Source organism: Geotrypetes seraphini, chromosome 7 (genome assembly GCF_902459505.1).
Source record: "Geotrypetes seraphini chromosome 7, aGeoSer1.1, whole genome shotgun sequence".
Classification (NCBI taxonomy): Eukaryota; Metazoa; Chordata; class Amphibia; order Gymnophiona; family Dermophiidae; genus Geotrypetes; species Geotrypetes seraphini.
The window spans coordinates 96,220,085-96,238,208 of record NC_047090.1 but is presented as its reverse complement, the minus strand read 5'-3'; the positions used below and the strand labels follow the sequence as shown (position 1 = coordinate 96,238,208).

The 18,124-nt window shown below is 37.1% G+C and overlaps 1 protein-coding gene across 8 annotated transcripts in view; it reads right to left on the bottom strand.

Annotated features, from left to right (window-relative positions):
• The window catches only part of FUT8 (fucosyltransferase 8), a 238,346-nt gene extending 221,057 nt beyond the window's left edge, over positions 1 to 17,289 (bottom strand). For 4 of the 8 annotated variants that reach the window (XM_033952251.1, XM_033952253.1, XM_033952256.1 and 1 more), the window contains exons 1-3: positions 17,099 to 17,289; positions 16,603 to 16,800; positions 16,381 to 16,486 (exon numbers count right to left, since the gene is read on the bottom strand). The gene's annotated coding sequence lies outside the window, so the exon portion shown is untranslated. The remainder of the gene's footprint in view (positions 1 to 16,380; positions 16,487 to 16,602; positions 16,801 to 17,098) is intronic. The other 4 variants (XM_033952255.1, XM_033952249.1, XM_033952250.1 and 1 more) reach the window with 4 other exon arrangements.
• Between the last annotated feature and the right edge of the window lie 835 nt (positions 17,290 to 18,124).

Here is an 18,124-nt window from a genome sequence, read left to right as displayed (position 1 = left end):
GGCTAGCAGTAGAAAACCAGGATTTTTTAGTTTGCACGTATCATACACTATGCGATTTCTCTGTATCAAGTAGCTGACAATTTTCAAATATCAGTGCTCTTGTTGGATTGTAATGTATCAGTAGTTCCATAAAGACTAAACAATCTTCATTTAGCACCTTTACAACCTTGTCTAGACATGACTGATGAGTGGACTACAGTTAATAAATTTGTTTTGAACCCTCAAAAAACTACTGGGATTTGGATTACTGGTACTTCTAGTTTTCTTACCATTGCTCCCTTTTTGCGTGCTCAGCCTATCACATTACTGAATAATATGAGATACTTGGGAGTCCATTTAGATGTTGTCTTATCATTTAACTCGCATGTTGTCTTATCATTTAACGCGCAACTAACTTCTGTCATTAGATCTTGTTTTGCATCATTATGTCAAATTCAATTGATACTTTCTTATATCTTATCTCAAAGTTGGATTATTGCAACATCATTTATATGGGTCTTCCAAAAATAGCTCTCAAAAAATTACAGACTGTACAAAATACTACCATTAGGATGTTAACCAATGCTCGTAGATACAATCACGTCACTCTGCTTTTGAAAGATTCCGATAAAATTTTGATTGATGTATAAAGCTTTGACCTTAACTTTAAAGCATTATGGACAGGACAACCTGAATATTTAGCTAAGCTTTTGATCCCATATAGGCCTGTTAGAAATTTGTACTCTTCTAATAGTCATCAACTGTCCTTGCCTTCAATCCACCTGGTAAGATTAAGCTCTACACGTAATTCTGCTTTTTTTGCTTCTGTACCCTATTTATGGAATTCTTTGCCAATAGTAGTGAACTTTCTTATATTAAATATAGAAGTTTGTTAAAAATCTATCTTTTTTGGATTAGCATTTTTTTAAATGCAAATTTTTTTCTCAAAGGAGAATTAGTATTATGCTGGTAAGAAACACTGTGAGAGAGATTTGTAGTTGCAGCCTTTACATTTTTATATTTCTAAAATTTTATGTTATCTATTTTAGCTTGTATCCTACATTTTTTTTTTTACTTATTGCTTATTTTGAATTTTTACAATTTTACTTTTATTATGATGAGGAGTTCCTTTCCTTTTGTTTTATATTATGTAAACTGCTATGATGTTGCACCGAAGAACAGTCTATAAACATAAATATGGACTTTTCCCTGTTAAAATGAAAATGCAACTGCAGGAGTAAAAATTTTATTAACTAAAATTACTCCTAGGCATGGCCTATTTGAAAGGCTGATTACCACCAATGGTTTGCACTTTAGAAATAAAATTATGAAAGAGCTAACTGATCGATGTATTGCATGTTTATCATCATTTTGTTTCTATTTACAGACCACAGGCTAATGGCCTGGTAGCGAAGGCAAATGGCTTGATTAAATCTGCCTGAGAAAATTGATGACCGATAGCTCTGATGCCATAGGTTTTATATATTATCAGAAACAGGCCTATTGTTCATTTAGGTCTCACAATATATGAATTGGCAACGGGCAACACTATATCCTTGGGGCACACTAGCCCTTTAGTAAGGAATAAGACACTTGTTGATTCTTTGCATTCTTATTTTTCAGCTCTAGAAATTGCAAATGCTGACATCAAGGCTTAAGGGTAAATTCCTGAAACTGCAAGTTGGCTAGTGGGTTTACAAGTGAATACATAATTAAAAGCACTAGATTGCACCATTTTATACAGGCCCACCTCAGATTGAGATTTGTATATCTACAGCAGTCAAACTGACTGACTTTAATTGATTTATTCACATTTCTGATATCAGGCCAGCACCAGCTTCAAGGACTGTAGATGCAGAATTGTAACACCATCTTAAAATCATACACTCATTAGGCTAAAATAAATACAATTCATTTTTATCAGATTTGTAATTTGTATCTTGTGAAGGTTTAAGCTAAGCATATTATCTGATCATATGGCTGTAGCCCTCATAGTGGAAGCAATACCTGCTACAATGCATTAGACATATGTAGTAGCTATTTTATTCACTTCAATACTCACAGCTCTAATAGTAATCAAACTATTAACAACTTATAAATATAAAGTGCTCAGACCCAAAACCATATTATGTCTGTGATAACTACAAACTATGGCTGTCATTGCGCTTTATTGTCCCAAACCACTCAAATATAGTAAAAGATGTAATATTCACTTATCTGTAGCGTAGAGTGGTTGATAGATGTTCTAACCAACCATAGGATATATAAAGTGCCAATAAAAAGTGCAGATAAAGATCATTAGCCAAATGACCCCCCGACTCAAGTTTCAGTAACCCTTCCTCAGGAGGGGACACTGAAAAAATGAATAAAAATAAAACACACGTGTAAATCCAAAATCACTGATAAAACAGGGTTATCACTACATGTTGCATAAAATTCTCAATTCTGTGATAAATACCATATTCAATACTCTTAGATGCTCATAAACCTACCCTTACTTGGCTGTGATCAACCCGGACAGCATAAAGATCATAGAAACATAGGAAGATGACGGCAGATAAGGGCTACAGCCCATCAAGTCTGCCCATACCATTGACCCCCTTTTAAGTCTACTGGCCCCCTTAACTCTACTGACCTGCTCTATTAAGTCTATATCCTAGCGACCCTATTTATTGGTATGACTCCCGCAGTGATCCCACATTTATTCTTGAAGTCTGGGATACTGCGGGCCTCGATCACCTATACTGGAAGCTTGTTCCAATGCTCTATCACTCGTTCCGTGAAGAAGTACTTCCTGACGTCTCCACTGAAACAGCGACGGCTGTTACACCACAGCTATTTATGTTACACAGGAAGCTATTTTATTGTCATGAGATACGACATGGTCTTTAGATATGAAAATTGCACAGACAATGTTGTTAGGTCTGTTTAGTTTTTGAATTATTGTATACAGTAATGCAGTTAAACACTGCTGGTTACACTATTAGTATGCCTATTCTGTCTATTGTAAAATTCTGTAGGGGGTGGAGTTACTGAATTGGGAGCATTCTAATATTAAGTGGGATTACAGTAAAGTTGAGAATGATATCTGAGGAAAATTCATACTTAGGAAACTTATTGCAGTATTAATATTCATGATTATATAATGGGTTATGGTTGCTTTTTAATGGTATTCTTATCACATAGTGGTCATAGATGTATGTTCCTACTGATGCGATGGCAGGACATATGCTTTTAAATAATATTGACAATCATGGATGACAATCATGTGATGACTGGGATGCTTATCCCTGCAGATGAAACAGGAATAGATCAGGTGTTTGTGAGTTTATGAGTTATGTAATAGACATGGTGGTATTAAGAACATCTTATGGATGCAGATTGAAATTCAAGCATTAGCAGGACATTATTTTTTTAGTGGGGAATAGGCCTATTAGAAGGCTGCCTCCCAACTAGGAAAGTAAAAGCAACACTTACTATTTTTTCATATAATAATATCTCCCCCCCCAAAAAAAAAGAAAAAAAAGAAGGCAACATGGATGAAACACTTCTAAAGAAAAAAAAAAAACACATTATAATTAATTTTAGACTATATTGATAGTACCGCCTGGTTATCTTTTGTTGTTACTCTAGTGGCAGTTGAATTAGAAAATGTTTATATGAAGATTGCAAGTATTATTAGAAATTTAAGTAAATCAATTAGGAGTAGTTGCAGTGGTTATTACAGAAATAAATAAATATCATATAGCATAACTAATAGGTCACATACAGTTAAAAGAATCATGCAAAGAATAAATCTCTAATGAATTCTGCTGATAGTTATAAAAGTATAATCCTTTTGGGTATTGGTGGGATATCTTTATTGGCTGGCCTTTTAGGCCTCAGAGGAATAATATTCTTAGACTATTGCCATCTTAGTTGGTTGTATTATATCTTTGGTTTTTCTGACCTAAAATGTGTGCCAAGCTCATTTATGTCCAAATAAGGGAGCCGGACTGGACTACAGTGCTGAAGAACCCACATCTTCACAGGACCTATTAAGGAGTATGAAAGTTTGAAGCTTGACCCATAATCGCCTGAATAATGCTCAGTCTCCAGGAGTAGAGACTGATCAAGGGGGGGAGGCAGGAGAATGAATTATAAAATTATTAATAATTGTAATACATACTTAGCACTCTGATCATGCTTACCTCGGAAATATAGAGAACAGGGAATCTCTGAGGGTCTCTGTGAAAGGAATGCGAGGGCCCCATAGTATATCAGATTTTCGGCACTGTAAGGAAGCTTTGTGAGCCAGACACATGTTTTTGCAGATAAGCCAGAGATGGGAAGTTTTTAGGTTCACACAGTAAAGGGTCATAAAATTCCTTTAGGTGTCAGCAGATAATTTCATATTGGGGCCAGAGGGAGGAAGAAAAAAGAATTCAAGTTTGCTTCCATAGGACCAAGGTAATAAATGAACTGACAAAATGCAGATGAAAAAAGGTTATAAAATTAGTGGTATGGAGCCTAGCCTTGGTCTGGGAAGGAAAGGTATAACAAACTGGTTTAAAACTACATGCTGTTCTCTCCTTGCCCAATTCAGAGTTTTCGGTTTTAAGTTTTAAAAGCAAATCAGGGTGGTTGGGTGGGGGGAAATGTATTTTGAGAATCTAAATTACTTAATTATAATACTGTAATCACATCATATGTCTTATTGTATTAATAATTGGGAGGAGGATGGGAGAAAATGTTTTATGTATTACTTGTGTAGTTAATAGTGTGTTTTATGCAGTATCTTATGTTCAATTAATTGTATTGCACTGTCAAAATTTGAAAATCAATAAAGATTAAAAAAAATAAAATAAAAGCAAATCGTTTTTGTATTATTTTGTGTTATGTTTATCTTTGTAAAGTATAGCTGCATATAATTTATATTTACAGGCAGTTGTCTAGTTACAGATGCCCCACTCCAGTATGACTCATACTTAAGAACACAGTTGCGGCTTCAATTGATTTCACCGAGCAGTATTTCCAGTGGCACAGACTCCTGCAGCAGATTCATGACCACATTAAGAACAGTGTGTGGTTGTGCATGTTGTACCTTAAGAGGGAATACTGGATTTATTCCCTGAATACTCTAGCTCCTAATGGTTTAAACGAAGAAATAGACTGGATGTCTTTAGTTTGAACTAATATTTATCAGTTATAAATAGGAGTAGCCTAAATGAAATATATTGCTTTATATTAAGTAGATTTTGTTCATCTATCTATAATTAATCAATGGTCTAATTATATCTCTGACCGTATTGGTCATTTCCCATTTGTCCTTCAGGGGTTACCGCTCCTATTAGATATCTAGTTTCGGTTTGAACTTTTTTGTTTTAACCGGAACTGACGACAGACGCCATTATAACATGATATTTTATGGAGAAGAGCGGTTTCTTAGAAGCACGATAGTAAGTTTAGTATATTTTAAGTTATAAATACTAAATGATAGGTGAGAGGTCCTTGTTAGTATATATAATATGGTTAAAATTAAATTATAGTTATTGTCACTGGCTAAGACGAAATATTTTTGTTATTTGTTTTTAGGTTAACCACGGGAGCCTCAACCCTGATGAAAAGTTATCTTGAAACATGTGCAAGTTGGTAGAGGCGCTCCCTAATACTGGCTACTAATACTAAGCTAAGTATATTAATATGAAAAAGTTGCTAAACTTAAAAAAAAGTTAAGAAAAAGTTATAAAAGCTACAAAAACATAAAATTTATAAAAACAAATAAATTGTTGATCCTATGACAATCGGGTTCTGTGATTTGATTCGCATGAACCAATGGGGTTCTTTAGCCCTCTGAGGATCTTAAATAGTTTAAAATAATAAGTATTTGGTCTTTTTGGACTATTACTAATGGTACTGACTGGATATTGAAGCTATAATTAGAGTCCAGTCAATGAATAGCCTTCTGTATTAATGCTATAAATCAGAGTAAATGGCACAATTGCCTAACCAGGACATCTATAGTTATACTGAAGCTCAACAGGATACACTGGTTCAAAGACCTATTATAACTGATTACGTGACCCATGATGGATCACAAGATCAATGGGGAGAATTAGAAATGAAGGTACAACAGCTGATAAGTGCAGAGCTACATGGGAATACTTTAGCCCAGTATGTTAAAATGAAAATGATCCCTCGTGGTCTGCGAATAAAAAAAGGGCCTACATTGTTTAAGTGTATTTTTTGTATGAGTGTATTTTTTCACGATTCCAGAGACATGCTTCATATCTCTAAAAACTGCTTATACTCATTACATTCAGCTGTAGTCCTCGCCAATTAATGTGGTTAAGTTTGGGATTCGGGCCGTTTACTGCTTGACATTTATATTGAAATCATATAGAAAAAAATGATATAAAAAAAGACTGTGAAAAATAACAAAAAGAAGATTCTGTATGAATGAAAGACGTGAGAATTGATTATTTATACATGTTTTGGAGTTTTTTATAGACCCGTGATGATGAGTGGATGATTGGGTACTTGTGTAGTCCCAACTGCCCTCAATTGAGGTTTATTTTTCTCCTTTTCATCTTTTTTGATTTTCAGTATGTCAGCTATATCTTTGTATTTTTGGTCTGGATGAATCCTTGCTTATAACTGTATTTGACAAAACGTATCTTTAATATATTTACTATTAGTCTCACGTTTGTGCCTCAAACAAATTATTAGTGGTCCTACATTGTTTAAAACAGATCAACCATTTGTAGATAAATGGATAGCTATACTTAATAAGTGTAGCATGGACTTAATGCTCCTCATTATTGAACATATAACAAATATAGAGAGTGAACTTAAAGTCAAGATAGCGGAGCTGGAAGAAACGATTTAACAGAATACAGTGGCAGAACAGTTTCCTAAATTGAAAGAAGATACTCAACAATAAATGGATACATTTCGCGAATCAATTAAATTATCTAAAATTTAAAAACTGAAACGCGATGAAAGTGATTACAATCAAAACCGAATTTACACCTGGACTTTTAAACATAAAGATAATAAAACTATTCAAAAACAACCATTCCAAGATGATACTACAACTACTGATTCTGGTAGTGATAGTAGTGCACTGAGCTATACATATCAACAAACAGCACAAGGGTTCTGGCAACAAAGGGGCAGAAATCGTAACAGAGGTTCGACACGGGTAGGGTTTCAAGGACGAGGTCAGTACAGCAACCGTCCAAACACCCGTTTTCAACAACAACAACAATAGAATCATTAGTAATAAATATCACTACTCAACAATTAACACAACAATATGAAGTTTTAAATTTGAGTTTAGGTTTTGTATCTACCCCTTATTATGACCTTTTCAAGCTCGCCGAGAGATTTATAGATTCCTTAGTGTGACAAACCCAAGTCCATTTCGGGTTTTTCTCATAACAAACTCAAATCCATCCCGGGTTTTGTCCCAATCAGCAAGAGAAACCACACTGAGCCTAGGTGCAGGAGAGCTGACCAGGTGGCCTGCCAATTAACTGAGGAAGCTGACTTCTGCTCAGACATTGATATGGAGGTAGAAGAGGCAGAGCAGGAAAAGGTTAGAGGGAAAAACTATACTCTGTACAGACCTGTCCCTGCCACTGTCAGAAGCCTAAAACCATTGGAGTAGCCTGTTAGAAACAGGGTTAGGGAGAAACCTGCTTGTGGTAATAGGAAACAGGCTGGTGTGTGGAAAACCCTTCCCCCACCTACTCAGAGGGGGAGTGGCTCTTCACCGATATAACGTGACTCCTGAGAACAGGGAGGGGGACACAGGAGAGAAGCATACAGGAGAGTAGAAATCTGAGGAGAGTCAGTCACTCTCAGACTATCCGATGGTAGAGGCAGAGGAGTTGTCTCCTACCTGTAATTCTGGGCAGCAGCCAGAAGGAGAAGCTATGGAGATACAAGAAAGCCATGTAGGAGCTGATATCCTGCCATTACCCATGGAAACACAGTAAGCATGAAAGCTGGGTTGTTTCTCGGTGGCTGTTTATATCTCTAGGCTACCAGCTTAACCAATTTACAGCAACCATGAACCAGAGTGTGATATATTATCTGGATATCCATATTGTGAAAAATGATAATACTTTTCAGACATCTCTATATCAAAAAAGAACAGATCATTCAAGTTTTTTATGCTATCATAGTTTTCACCCTCAGGAATTAAGATTGAATTTCCCTATTAGCCAGTTTTTAAGGATTTGTCATCTCTGTTCTTCAATGGAGGATTTTAAGGTTCAAGCAAAGATACTCTGGCATAGATTTTCACAGAGAGGTTACCCCAAAATAGTTATAAGAAAGGCATACTTAAGAGCTAAGTATGCCAATCGTGATCTTCTCTTACAAATGGGAAGACAACCTTCTGAACCAGAACTTATTTATATACAGAAGTTTACCATGCTATCTATGAAAATAAAACAACTTATTCTTAAACACTGGCACATAATACAGCTATTAAAGGACATGCCTGAAAGCCCATTATTTGCATTCCAGAGACATCGTAACATAGGAGAAATTCTCCATAGTCCATATTCACTATTTCAACATGGATGTCATGAAGCATGTGGACACTGCCAGTGGTGTTCCCTGACTATGTTAGGTGAAGTGTGGGTTCACCCACAGACAGGAGAAGAAATTCATTCAAGGGGGGATTACAAATTGTGCAACAATGAATGTTATCTATATTATTCATTGCCATGTGCGAAGGTATATGTGGTATATAGATCTGTGAAAATACGGCTTAATGAACATAAGTCAAGAGTTAATACTGAGACAGATACAGCTCCGATTGTTAACCATTGGCGACTTATGAATCATATTTGGCAGGATATAAAATGGCGTGTGATTGACACTGTATATGGAGGGAGGGAGGGAGGAAATTATAAAAAAGCTTTGAATATCAAAAAACAAAAATAGATTTATTCCCTGAATACTCTAGCTCCTAATGGTTTAAACGAAGAAACAGACTGGATATCTTTAGTTTGAACTAAATTTTCTCAGTTATAAATAGGAGAAGCCTAAATGAAATATATTGCTTTATATTAAGTAGATTTTGTTCATCTATCTATAATTAATCAGTGGTCTAATTATATCTCTGACCATATTGGTCATTTCCCATTTGTCCTTCAGGGGTTACCGCTCCTATTAGATATCTAGTTTTGGTTTGAACTTTTTTGTTTTAACCGGAACTGACGACAGATGCCATTATAACATGATACTTTATGGAGAGGAGCGGTTTCTTAGAAGCACGATAGTAAGTTTAGTATATTTTAAGTTATAAATACTAAATGATAGGTGAGAGGTCCTTGTTAGTATATATAATATGGTTAAAATTAAATTATAGTTATTGTCACTGGCTAAGACGAAATATTTTTGTTATTTGTTTTTAGGTTAACCACGGGAACCTCAACCCTGATGAAAAGTTATCTTGAAACATGTGCATGTTGGTAGAGGCGCTCCCTAATACTGGCTACTAATACTAAGCTAAGTATATTAATATGAAAAAGTTGTTAAACTTAAAAAAGTTAAGAAAAAGCTATAAAAGCTACAAAAATGTATAAAATTTATAAAAACAAATAAATTGTTGATCCTATGATGATCGGGTTCTGTGATTTGATTCGCATGAACCAATGGGGTTCTTTAGCCCTCTGAGGATCTTAAATGGTTTAAAACAATAAGTATTTGGTCTTTTTGGACTATTACTAATGGTACTGACTGGATATTGTGTATATTGAAGCTATAATTAGAGTCCAGTTAATGAATAGCCTTCTGTATTAATACTCTTTAAAAATAGCATCTAGAATGTGAAAGAGAGCCATTTTCTCAATACTAGAGCTACACACATGCATGAACCATTGCACAAGTTCACATACACACTTGCTACTGGAAAAAAATGTGCATTATCAGAAACCGATACTAAAAGGCCAGAAAAAAAATGTAAATAAAAATGCCCATAAACATGGGAAATGGAGCATTTTCTAGCTGCCCATCTCTAATCAGCAACTGTTTCTTCAACAATATTCTCCTCCATCACCACCTCTACTCCTTATTTCCTTTGCTACAACTGTTATTACATTTTGGCTTATGGCCAGGGCTCTGAAGTCAGAATAAGTAAAAATGTACAGCTTCAAAATCAAATTTACCACGTTATAATGTTGTACGTTTTATCATTTTATACATCTATCTTTGTCCAGTACTTTAGATCCAGAACAAAAAATTAAAGCCTAATATCAACAGTAGTCAGATAAAGTCAAAGGTTTGGAGTACCAACTCCACAGGCCTGATTATAAGAACATAAGAAATGCCGCTGCTGGGTCAAACCAGTGGTCCATCATGCCCAGCAGTCCACTCACGCGGCAGCCCTTTGGTCAAAGACCAGCGCCCTAACTGAGACTAGCCCTACCAGCGCACGTCCTTGTTCAGCAGGAACTTGTCTAACTTTGTCTTGAATCCCTGGAAGGTGTTTTCCCCTATGACAGACTCTGGGAGAGCGTTCCAGTTTTCCACCACTCTCTGGGTGAAGAAGAACTTCCTTACGTTTGTACGAAATCTATCCTCTTTCAACTTTAAAGAGTGCCCTCTTGTTCTCCTTACCTTGGAGAGGGTGAACAACCTGGCCTTATCTACTAAGTCTATCCTCTTCAGTACCTTGAATGTTTTGATCATGTCCCTTCTCAGTCTCCTCTGTTCGAGCTCACACTAAAGCAAAGCATACTCACAAATATCAAACCATCTTGTAATATTTAACATAATGTGAGAAGGATGTGTGAATAACTCACAATACCCACAGTCCATTATGCTTTAGAGCTCAGATTTCTTTCACTGATCGAAATTAAAAAAAACCAAGGGTTATTAAAATTCAGTATCTACATTTGACTGAAACTGTTTAGTGCAGTAATATAGCAGAAAGGCTAACTTTATTCTGAACTCATTAAAAAAAACCTAAGAACTTTTGTATTTCTGCCTCAGATTTAAACACAGATTTTTTTTTTTTTTTAACTGTAGTACTTTGATCTTGAAATGAAAGAACAATTTAGGCTCCCTTTTATCAAGCTGTATTAGGGGTTTTTTTTATCACATGCCGCTGTGGTAAAAGCTCTTTTTTTATCAAATGTCCAAATGCCACTGTGGTAAAAGCTCTGACTCATAAAATTCCTATGAACATCAGAGCTTTTACCGCAATGACCCGCAATAAAAAAAAAAACCTAACACAGCTTGATAGAAGGGGGCCTCAGTTATCTTACTACTTTTATTTCATTTTAATATATCACCTGCAACCTAACCCTCCCCCCTCCTTTTTTCAAGCCACACTGCCAAGTAGCACGAACTAAATGCCGAGCTACCAGTTGGAAAAGAATGAGTGGCTCGGCATTTAGCTCACACAACTCAGCAGTGCAGTTTGATAAAAGAAGAGGTAATTTTATTAAATTCTGGTTCGCTTGTCACAAAGAGATAAAAATGTTTAGCTATTTTCCAAATGCTGTCAATTATTTTTGGTATAGTAGGAATCTTAACAGATATTAGTAGTTTATTCCTAAACATTTTACTAGGGGTTTACATTTAACTTAGCAGCTTTAGCAGTAAGCTGAATCTCAGGATGCATAACTTATCAAGTACAAATCTCTAAGTGAACAGGGAATAATGAAACCTGTTGCTTTGTTTCAGAGTACAGCTTATCTTAAGATAGGTTCTTCCTAATGCAACAAAAAGCTTTGAAAAGCTACACTCACAGAATTTCTGTATTCCTAGTCCAATTCAGATATTTAGAGGACAACAGGCTCTTTTAGAAGCAAATGTCAAGAATGAAAAATGATATCCTTACAAGAGAGAAATCCACCATTTACAAATGTTCTCCTTGAAACATTTTACATAGAACAAAAGAAAGCTTCCAAGTTTCTCTGGCAGCTCACTAGCAGTGTGCAGTTGGGTATAGGTCCCAAGCTCTCTGCTCCCCAAGTCAGCCAGGATTGATGCTGCTGCCGTCAAAGCAAAGTTAGCAGCCACAGAGAAAAACGTAAAGCGAGGATCACAAAACAAAAGGAACAGAACTTAAGGCCCTTGAAATGCAGCATTTTAGGAGGGAACAGTAGCCCCTGGCCAAGTATCACCACTGCAATTACTGGGATAAGTTAGTTGAGGGGGATATTAAAAACAAACAACATAAAACAGTAGCTATGGGTGAAAGTCCATGATCTGTAATTTATCTTTAAAAACAAGTGTAATACCAGATGATTGGAGGGTGGCCAATGTATTGTCAGTTTTTAAAAAGAGATCCAGAGGTGACCTGAGCAGTTACAGACTGGCGAGACTGATGTGGGTGCCAGGCCAAATGGTAGAGACTATTATAAAGAACAAAATTATTGAAATATACATAGGCATGGATTAATGAGAAAGCCAACATCGACTTAGTCAAGGGAAATCTTGCCTCATCAATCTATTACATTTCTTTGAAGGGATGAATAAATATGTGGATAAAAAGTGAGTCAGCTAATACAGCGTATCTGGATTTTCCAAAAGGCATTTGATAAAAAGTACCCGATGAACAACTCCTGAGGAAATTAGAAAGTCTTGGGAAAGGAGGTATTGTCCCACTGTGGATTAAAAACTGGTTAAAAATAGAAAACGGAGAGTAGGGTTAAATGATGGGGTTCCCCAGGGGTTTGTGCTCGGACCACTGCTTTTTTAACATATTTATAAATTATCTAGAAACAGCAAGGGGTGGTTAAATTTGCTGACAACATAAAAGTTATTCAAAATTGTTAAATCACAAGAGGATTGTGAAAATTGCAAGGAGGACCTCATGAGTCTGGGCATCCAAATAGCAAATGGCATTTAATGTAAGCAAGTGCAAAGTGATGCACGTAGGAAAAAGGAACCCAAATTATAGCTACATGATGAAAGGTTCCACATTAGGAGTCACCACACAAGAAAAGGATCTAGGTATGATGATACCCAGAAACCCTCCACTCAGTGTGCAGTAGTGAATAAAACAAAAAATGTTAGGAATTAAGAAAGGCATTGAGAACAAAACAGATTATTACGGAGCGGTGAAAAGGTTTGTACTCATGCCGGCGGTGAACAGATATAGATTTTGCCCATTCCTGTGGTTTTATTGTGGTCACCTGCGGCTACCCGCAGGACCGGGTCACTGCGTCATTTTCTAACGTGAATCACTTCTTTATTCTTTCCAAGAATGCAAGGACTAGGAGGCATGCAATGAAGCAGCTAAATAGTAAATTTAAAAACAAATCAGAGAAAATATTTTTTCATTCAACATAACATACAGAAATAAAACAAAAAAACCAAAGGAAATAATGTTTTTTTTATTGGACTAACTCAAGGCATTTTTTTTTAAAGGTATTATTTCCTTTGTTTTTTGTTTTATTTCTATATATTATCTTGAAAAGCGACCTAACATGGCCACCATACCATTTCATTCAGCATCTAATTAAATTCTGGAATTCATTGCTGGAGAATGTAGTAAGAAGTTTGCATTTTCTTAAAAGAACAATTATTAAGATGGATTTGGATAAATCCACTTCTTATTTCCAAGCTAAGCATCATAAAATATTTTTATTTCTTCTTTTGGCATCTTGCTAGGTACTTGGACCTGTACTAGTCATTTATGGAAATGGGATACTGGGTTTGATGAACCTTTTTTATGCTACAGGCCTATCGAGACTGGTTCTGATACAGCTGGAGAAACAGGAATAAACTACAAGGCCAAACAAAAATAAAGCTTTTCTAAAAATAAAATGCTTCCTACAAGTAACTGGAAGACGCCCTCTAAAGATAATATATGAGGATGGTTTGAAAAGTTTGATAAAAAACAAGTTAAACAATTATTTTAAAAAAGTTATATTTCTCAACATAGTCTCCATCTAGGGCTCTACACTTAGGGGGCTGATTCCATAAAGGGTGCCTAACTTAATTGGCAAAATACCCTTAACAACCTCAATAATTGGTTATAAAAATTTTAATTGAGAGAGAGGTGCCACTTAGCGCATTGCGATAGGTGGCTAACACCTAAGTAGGCGTTTCAATGGATGGAGCATGAGTTAGGTGCTGTTAAGCATGATTCTCCAAAAATTTAGGCACCTGAAATGTAGGCCTTTAAAACCCTCGCCTACATTTCAGGCGCTGCTAGCCATGATTCTACAAACGGCGCTTAATTGTGATTGACATATGGACAGCACCATTTTTTTTAAGCATTGGCTGATTTGGGTGCTGTTTTTAGAATCAACTCCTTAGTCCAGTGAGTTTCCAGTTTTTCCATCCCGTCAGAAAAATATTTTTATTTAAATTTGACGAAATCTATTTATTTAACTTGTTGTTTGTTTGTTTGTTTTTTACTGAACTTTTCAAAATGCCCTCATATATTAAAAGTGCAGGTTAGATGATCTTAATACAAAGAAACTAAACAATTTTTCCTGACATAAGACAATTTTACTTCAGAAGTAGAAAAAAAGATGTTTTAATAGTAAATGGCAAAACTGGAGTAGAATCTAGAATCGCACATATCTCAAACAGGAATTCTAGACACATTTATGTCTGGATGTGACAAGTCTCAGGAGAAACAGGAAGTGGGTCTGGAAGCTACATGCTGCTTAAATACAATATGAGACAATGTCTCTTATATACCACAATTTTCTGCAAGGAATCTATGTGATTTACAATAATATTTAGATTAAATTCTTAAAGTTACAGTGTTAGAAGGAGAGTTGGTTACCACTTATTACATCATTATAGGACACAAGTTCCACAAGGTGGACACAAACTAGATTCAGGTCAGGCCACATAATGTTCTTTTTACCTTTACAAACTTAAAGGGCTCCTTTTACTAAGGTGTGCTAGCGTTTTTAGCGCGCGCAAACCATGCACTAAATGAAAAATACTAATGCAAGCTCTATGGAGGTGTAAGCGTCTAGCGCGCGCTAAAACCACTAGCGCACCTTAGCAAAAGGTGCCCAAAGTCATTTTATTTATTTATAGAATTTCCTCATCTCCAAGTCATGAGTCATGACAGGCAATATATGATTTTTCCCCTAGTCAGGGTTTCCAAAATTTCCACAGATACCACACAGAGCTTTGTAGAGGATACTGCAAGGGAGAGGAGGAGGAGTAGATACCAAAAGCAATGATTCATAACAACTGCATTTAGGGCTCCTTTTACAAAGGTGCATTAGGGCCTTAACACGTGGAATAGCGTGCACTAAAATGCCGCACGTGCTAGCTGCTACCGCCTCCTCTTGAGCAGGCGGTAGTTTTTTGGGTAGCGCGCGCTAATCCGGTATGTGCTCTAAAAACGCTAGCACACCTTTGTAAAAGGAGCCCAGAAGGGCAAAGAGAAGACAAGTCAAGATGGACTAAAACCAAAAATCATTACAAAGCAATACCAGCCTAGGGGCCTTGTGTTCTCATTTACAGTTAAAGTTCAGGAAGAACTCTGAATTTCCAGGACTGCAGGTATAGCTGAGATAGCTTGCTTAGAACAGCTCTCTCTCTACCTTTAAAACCTACTTAACAGTAAATTTATTTATAATCATATTTCCATCAATTTTCAGAAAAATCAGCTCTCCCTAGTAGTTTACTGCAGCATTTTCCCCCACAATAATCTACATAACCGTTCAGGTTCTGGGAGGGAGAAGAAATTGTATGTCTCTCTGGAACAGCAACATCGCTTAAAATTTAAATCCATGTACCTTGCATTATTTAGTGAATCCCTGTGTTGAGCTATGTATCAACACACTGTATATACTCAGAATATACTACTTAAGAAAGGGGTGAAAGCATCGCAGTAGTACTACCTAGCTGAAGATGAGAGAAGCAATTAATATTTGAGGGCATGGAGTTGACAGGAGAGAGATGAAACAAGGGCCAAAAAAACCACTCTGGAGACTGCATGAATATTTCTAACTGTGGAGATCTGTAGGTGGCAGCACACTAGCACAAGACTAACTGCTCAGTTTATAGGAAAGTAAAAGCATGAGGCTAGTGCAGATGTTTCTCTCCACCTCTGAGGGAAGCAGGAAGAGCAAGGAGCCAGGAAAGTTAATCAGAAAGTTAAACTATGAAATAAAACAGAAAACACCCTTGGTCCTATAAACTATATATTGCATCTCTACGTTTTATAATAAAGTCTTAACACACATGCATGGAGGGAGGATATATAAAGCTGTCACGTTATGGGGGGGCTCACAAATACATATTCCCCGGATATTGCTGGAACAATTTGTATTCCATTCCCGGAATATAGAAAACCAAAACGCCAAACGATTGACGGAATTCTCTGATTCGTTATGTCGTATGAACATTATCATGATATCCATTAACCTAAGCAGTTATCACTAAGAAGAGAACACAGTTTCTTTACTATACCTTTTATGTTCACCTGTGAAGAGTCCTGAAGATCTCTATTAAAAAGGGGAGTCCAGGACAAACAAGAATAGCAAGCATCTCATAGACTTTTACAACGACAAGTGCCCTAGGAGAGAAAACATATACATACAAACATCTTAAAATTTTCCGTGCTTGGAGATTCACCACAGCTTGCTTTAAAAGTCGCTGGTTAAAAAATAATAATAATAATGCTCCAGTAACCTTTGAAAGATGACCGGCAAGAGTTTACCTCTCCGGGCAAGGAGCGGCTGTTTATTTAATTTTGCTTCCAAATGATCAATCGCGTTCGATGCAACATCACTTGTCAAAGCGACATCTCTGGGAGGCGAGCGGAAACCTGCAGCTCTGCCCGAAATCAGATGCGATGTTCACTTCAGGGGCAGAGGTCTGATAGGGGAGCTGGATGGAGGAGAGAAGTCGAGGTAACAAAAAAATATATATATACTGTATATAATATATAAACCGTCCTCTCTCCCCTTAGCAGCAAAACCACCCAGCTTTCCAGAAAAAACCAGACATAGCGCCGCCTCAAGCCTAGAGTTCCGTTAACAAGCAACAACGGTATGGGTCCTGCTGGTCGAAGATGCCCATTGGCCCGCCCGTCCCAGCTCCCAGCGCCGGACTCGGTAAGAGCAGAAGCGGCGCCGACTATCGGCAGTGGACCGGGAAGAAACCGAGGAAGGAAAGAGCGCTAAACCTGAACGTGAGGCAGCCTCTGGGAACTCCCAAACAGGTACCGGCAGTCCTCGGCCTCAGCTCTCAACCCGGTATTTCGCTCCCAGTTTGCGCGAGCCTTGACATCCTCCACGCTGGATAGGCTAAGACAGAAGGGGGCGGGGGGAAGGAGAGGGGGAGGGCAAGCTGAAAGCAGAAGCGCACGCGCGCCGCAGCTTCGCAGGCAAGGAAAGGGGGGTGAGAGGGTGAGCTGCGGAAGCGCAGCTTTTCATTGGCTGGGCTCGGCGAACATCGCCGCTAGCAAGATGCTTTGCTAAAGCAGAGCGGAGAGGCGCCCGTCCTGTGGTCGCGCCTTTATTTTTGTACCGATTGGTTGTCAACTGCGGTGGATTTCGGGGATAGGATGAGGCAAGGAGGGAGGGACCTTGACGCTAGAAAGGTGGGGATACGAGAGATCCCATAAGTGCCCTACGGCGCAGATCAAGTTTAGGGTGGTCGAGGAATTATTTTTTTTTTTTTTAAGCTCGGTGTAAGAGCTGTAGTTTCTTAATCGTTTTGCAATTAGTTAGATAGTGGATCATGCAACTTAATTATTTTTACGCTGTTAAACGTTAATTTTGTTATTTATGGTACAGTGTAAGAATGTTAGAGTTCTGTGACTTGTGAGATTTCTTGTAACCAAAGCAACTGGCGTTGGATTGAAGTGAAAGAGATAGTCTGCAGCAATCTAAGCAAAAAAAATACTTGTAGTAGGAAATCGCAATTTTCTGTTTATCTTACAAAATGAGGAAAATTCGGGAGTCATTGGTTCTAAACTGACTAGGGGTGTGAAGTAGTGAGCATTGGGCCTATATGTACAGAAATGATAAGGAGGGATGTGCTACTTGTGTTTTGAAAGGCCTTGCTTAGGCTGCGGTGTGTTCTGTATTCCATAATGAGAGAATTACAGGCGAGATTTTTATCGGAAAATAGAAACAAAATCCGATCCTCTGGATGTTGTGACTTTTGTTTCAAATAAAAGGCTGTGTTTGCAGTGATTGTTTGCACA